Source organism: Octodon degus, unplaced genomic scaffold (assembly GCF_000260255.1).
Source record: "Octodon degus isolate 3935 unplaced genomic scaffold, OctDeg1.0 scaffold00062, whole genome shotgun sequence".
In the NCBI taxonomy this organism is placed as follows: Eukaryota; Metazoa; Chordata; class Mammalia; order Rodentia; family Octodontidae; genus Octodon; species Octodon degus.
The window spans coordinates 12,679,067-12,684,948 of record NW_004524638.1 but is presented as its reverse complement, the minus strand read 5'-3'; the positions used below and the strand labels follow the sequence as shown (position 1 = coordinate 12,684,948).

Below are 5,882 nucleotides of genomic sequence, written 5' to 3'. Positions count from 1 at the left end.
AGGGACCACGGTTCAATCCCCCAGCACCATATGCCAGCCAGCCCCGCCCCCTGGTGGGCTGAGCTGGCCACACACACACACACACACACACACATAAATAAATAAAATTTAAAAAAAAAAAACAATTAAAACAAACCATCATCACACTGTGCAGTTGGGCACCTTGACCCAAATCCAGAAATACAATAAATACAATAAAAGTCCTTCTGGACCAGGATGGGTTCTTATCAAGAAGACTGATTAAATAGGGAAGAACAATGAATGTAACTCACCATATACACAGACTGAATGGAACTGTCGTAGGAGTACACTGATCAAAGTACACTGAAAAACTTCAGTAAATTAAACGTCCAACCAGTCAGGCGGATGCCGGAGAGGCCTCCCAGGCTCCCGTGGCATTGTCTCTTAACTGGTGGAGCAACTGGGTGGGCATTTACTTTTAAATGCCTTGTTTACTGTACATACATATTGTGTGGCTTGAGACATGGTAAATTACACACAAAAGGAAGTGGAAAGACAATGCAATGGTTTAAATATGGCACCCCTCAAAAACAGTGGAGAGTAAAAACTTAATTGTCATAACTGCATTAAGAGGAAGGAATTTTATTTTACTTTTATTTTTTCATTTTTGTATCTGGTACAGGGTTTCACTATGCAGCTCGGACTTGTAGTGATCCTCCCGTTTTCAGCCTCCCCAGTGCTGGGATGACAGGCGTGTGCCACTACACCAGGACTTGTTCATCGGCTTAGCATGCTCCGGTGGTGGGGCCAGCACAGCATGTGGCACTGGGGAATTGAACCCTGGTCCCTGCACTTGCCAAAGCAGGTGCTCAGTCTACTGAGCTATCTCGCTAGCCCTAAGAGGAAATAATTTTAAAAGATGTTTGGCCATAACAACTCTGCCCTTGGGAGTGGGCTCCTGCAATTGCCATGGAAGTTTCTTTGCTGTAGAACCAAGTTCTTCACAGCACACAAAGCTCAGTCCCTTTGTCCCCCCCCCCCTCTCTGCACCAGCTCACTGTCCTTCTGTGGGACAGGGTGACCCAGCACGAAGCCCTCGCCAGGTGGCAGCACCTCAATATGCAGACTTCCTAGGTTAGTGCCAGTAAGTTTCTCTTCACGAAAAGTTACCCGGCTTCAAGTATTCTGCCAGAGCAGCACAAAGCAAACGAGGATGAGAGAGGAAAAGAGAGAAAACCAGGAAAGGGAGGGGGATGAGAGGGGGCGCAAAAGACAGAACCATGCTAAACTCAAGGTGTTAATTCTTTGCTTCCTGTTCCATTGCATCACTCCAAGGTGATCCGTTCCTAAATTTCCAACACTGATTTTCCTGCTAAACTTGGTCACACTCAGAACACGGCAATGAAGAAGCAAACTTAACAGCCCTGTCTTCAAAGGTCTGAGTGGTGCCCCACGTTCAGAGCCACTTCAGCAGTGTCGAAAGGCCAGGATGTTTCTGAGACCAGACGCAGACTAACTACAAGCAAGATGGTGCTGAGGAGAAAGTGGGCATGCTCCGATTAGTGACTGCATCACAAATCTGGACTATGCTTCTGTCAACTCCTTCAGTGAAATGCATTGCGTGCGCCTGTTAGTTCTTTCCTATGGTGCTGCCAGGTAATGGATTTTGTGCTCACGAAGCCAATGACGGGCCTAGGGAGTACAGACCTGGACAAGTCTTCCGCCTGTACCTGGTCACCGCCAGCAACAGGGAAGGGACTCTAGGACCCAAAACACCTCTGTATTGCTCCAGCCCTGATGATGAGGACCAGGCCTGAGGACAGGAGGTAGCGAAGACCAGGGAGGGAAAACAGAGTGGCTCCTATGGCAGCGGAGGGCCCGACAGCTCTGCAGAGTAGGCCTGCCTCCTGCGCTGGGTGTGGGCTCTCCTCCTGCCAACAGTGAGCTCTCTCTGTCCTCCCACCTCCTGTGGATTCTCTGCTCTGAAGTACAGCTTATCTCCTGAAGCAGCATTTCTAACTTGCTGTCATTTTCCAATGCTGAATTTGTGCTATTCCTTGAAATTTCAATGCAGGGTTCTTTGTGTCATACCCTGGGTTGATTCCTTCACAAATAATAGTTGCTTTACAGGGCCGGCCAGACAGCTCAGCAGATTAAAGCACCTGCTTAGGCAGGCACAGCGACTGGAGTTCCCGCCCCCCGGGACACACTGAGGCAGTGATTGAGACTGGGCGTGGTGGCGTGCATAGTTGAAAACAGGAGGATCACTACAAGTCCAATCTGTGTAGTGAGACTCTGTAGACCCTATTTTTAAAAAAATTTTTAAAGAAATATTAGTTGCTTTAATCCACAGGACAGCTCCTCCGAGGAGTACACAGAGAAAGAAAGCAACGGCGTGACAGCACACTGCTATCCGGGAAAGCTGGGGTTGAAGCCCAGCTGCTCCTGCCGTGGCATCTGTGCTCCGGCTGCTGCCTCTCACACTACCGCAGAAAGAGCTACGTGTTCTTTTTTTTTTTTTTTTTTTTTTTTTGGTGGAACTGGGGATTGAACTCAGGCCCTTGCTCTTGCCAGGGAAGCGCTTATTGTACTGAGCCATCTCCCCAGCCCCTACTTGTTCTTGGAAGGAATTGGGAACAGCAAAGACAAATGGAAGTCGGAGTCAGGGATTTCACTACATTTCTATCATAGTTCTTGGTCCATACTTGGCTGGCTCCAAGGCAGAGTGGTACATGGCAGAGGCCGGCCTTTTTTTTTTTTTTTTAGTGGAACCGGGGATTGAACTCAGGCCCTTGCACTTGCCAGGCAAGCGCGTATTCTACTGAGCCATCTCCCTGGCCTCATCAGGGTTCTTGGCCTCTTTTCATTTCTCTAGTTGAGGCCATTTCCTTCTAGAGTTCTAATCTCCTTTGATTGTGTCAAAGCTTAGTGGACAAAAGGACCCTACCTGTCACTTGGGAAGGCGGTACCAGTTTGCAGACAGACAGACAGACAGACAGACAGACAGACAGACAGACATGGATGCAAACCCTGATCCTATCATTCATGAGCTCTGTGACACAGGCAAATGGCATTACCTCCCTGGTCCCTGTCTCTGGGGCAAGGGGCTCAGGCTGAAGGACACAGGATGGTGCTGACATGGACCCGGTCCCAGGCCTGTCATCAGCCGGGACCCTGAGCCCGTAGGTGAGTCTCAGATTTCTCATCTGCCACGAGTTGCACAGGCAGCCGTGAGGCGTGGGCGAGATCCCATCGTTATAGCCAATATTTATGCTCAGACGTGCAGTGCTTGCAAACAGACGGGCTACTTAGGCAGCTCTGCACAAGGGCTGCTCACAAGAGCCAATCATGGAAACAACCCGACTGCTTGTCTGCAGATGAGCAGGCTTGGAAAGCGTGGTAAACATGCTGTTCAGTCTTACAAAGCTGGAAATTCTGCCACTGGTGACAACATGGATGAAACTAGAGGATATTATTTTAGATGAAATAAATTGAGGACAGCTAGACAGATGCCACAGAACAGAACGTCGTCTGCATGTGGGATCTAAAGACCTGAGCGCACAGTGACAGAGAGACCTGGTGCCGCCAGGGGCTGGGGGTGGGGGGCGGGTAGACGATGCCAGCCTTCAGTTAAGTCCACAGAAGGAGTTCTACAGCATACCATGGTGACAAGGGCGGATTATTAACAATATAATACATTTGAAAATGACCAAGAGGATGGGTCTCAAGCACCCCTAAAATGTGATGGGTGTGAGGCACTGTGTGTGTACCTGTGGACTGAGCCACTCAACTCAGGCTTGCCACTTTTACAAAGAGAACAATCTCTATAAAAGAAACAAAATCTCTCAGACAGAACACCAAATTTTAAAGTCTGCCAGGTAGAGTGTGGTGATGCACACCTGTATTCCCAGCACTTGGAAGCCTAAGGCAGGAGGATCACCTTGAGTTCAAGGCCAGCCTCAGCTACAAAATGGGTTCAAAGACAGTCTGGACTACATAGTGAAACTTTGTCTCAGACAGAGAAAAAAAAAAAAAAATCTGCCTACCGTATCTGCTCACAACCTTGCCAGACCAGCTGTGAGGATGGAGGAGTGAAGGTGGCAAGCCTGACTCCGGGCCGTGCGGCCTCCTGACCCCTTTGCTTCCCTCCTCAGCTCGTTGCCCATCCTCCTCTCTCGCAGGCACGCCTTCCACCCATCCATCCCCGGCTTTGGGCCAGCCTGCCCCTGTGTCTTTGCCTGACCTGGAAACCCCTTCCGCTCCCACACTGCCTCATCTGGGTAACCGTTAATGTGCGACTTGCTTCCCAACTTTTGTCTTCCTCTGCAGCCCCAAAGCCCGCACACAGCGCGCCTGCTGCCTCAGCGGTGTTTACCCCGTGGCCGTGAACACATCACACCGCAGCTGCTATCAGGCTGTGGGGACCCTGAGAATCCGTGTTTCATTTCTCTTCATGTCATCAGCCCCACACTTACTTCCTGCCATGTGCCAACCTCCCCTCAAGTCAGCTCAACATGCAAGGGGGTAGGAACACTACCAAGGCAGCAGGCCCTCTGTCCCTGCCCGCGCTTGCTGCAGGAGAAAATACGGAGGACTCATGTGGCCATGGAGTGCCAAGCTCCACTGACTGGGCTGAGCCTGCCTGCGCTCTGGGCAAGGTCGCCAGGACAGGGCCCTGAGCAGGCACAGGATGAGACAAAGCCTCCGGCACGTGGGCCAGGAGCCCCAGCAGCCTGGCGCTCTGGGGAAGGGGGTGAACGCCCAGCAGCCTGGCACTCTGGCGAAGGGGATGAACGCCCAGCAGCCTGGCACTCTGGGGAAGGGGGTGAACACCCAGGATAGCAGTGCTTTCTGAAAACACATCCCACGTGCACTTCCCGGCCCAGTGGTTCTGAGATCTAAGCATTCCGTTGACCGATGTCCTGAAAAACCCTCCACTTCCCAGCCCCTGAGTAACACCCCCACGCAGACCCCGAAGCCCGAGCCACAGTCTAGCGAGGAAGCCCCTCCAGTCTTCACATTCTGTCTCCACACTTGAGGGCACCCTCATAATCCCACTAGTCAGGCACTAAAAGCCCCAAAGTTATCTTGATTACTTTATTTTATTTAATCAAACACACATACTAATTTTCTGTCCCAACATACACAAATGCATATCCATAAATAATAAGTAAGATCCATATAAAAGTAAGGACCACTGAACCTGCACTTAGGGAGAAAGAACAGCCTGAAAGAGCTTTGGCATCGTCCCAGGTCATGTCCAAGCCCCTCCTGCACCTCTGGTTAGCTGGGTGAGACATCCTGGATGAGCTGCCTTCACGCTCTGAGAGTCCTCATTTGTAAAAGGAAGCTGATAATACCCGTTTTTTTTTTTTAAATAAATGGATGCAAAACACCAGGCAGACAGCTAGCCACGCAGTAAATGTCATTCAAACATCTGCTTTTTCTTGGTGGCTGGCTCAGCCTGCCCCAGGGGTGGGATTGGTGGGGTACGTGGTACCAGGGATCGAACTGCACTCCCTGAGCTTGCCTAAGCTTGCCTAAGTAGGCGCTTTAGGCTGCTGAGCTATCTCGCTGGCCCGTGTTTGCATTTTAACCCTAAGACACGTCACAGGCCGTCTGTCCACTCGCTGGCTTTCACTTGCCACACCCCGGCTTTTCCCCGCTGCAGCAGTACTGCCTGTGCCGCAGCAACACGGCAGAGTGGCAGGGAGGACAGCAACCAAGTAGAGAATCCTGGTGCGATACACTTAGTGCAAACCAGCACCAGGATGGGAGCAACCAGGAAAGGCTCCCGCCTGCCGCAGCTAAGCCAGCTCTGAGGCAGCGTCCTGAGCCAACGAGAAAGTAAAAACAGAGGTGCAGGAAGGGCCAGGAGAGCACAGGGTGTGCTGAAGCCACACAGGGGTGCAGGAAGGGCC

General features: G+C 51.1%; 1 protein-coding gene and 1 pseudogene across 1 annotated transcript in view; one reads left to right on the top strand and one right to left on the bottom strand.

Annotated features, from left to right (window-relative positions):
- LOC111817574 overlaps window positions 1-4,999 on the top strand; it is a 27,805-nt pseudogene extending 22,806 nt beyond the window's left edge.
- Window positions 1-5,882, bottom strand: part of LOC111817578 — a 139,262-nt gene that overhangs the window by 99,123 nt on the left and 34,257 nt on the right. The window lies entirely within an intron of this gene.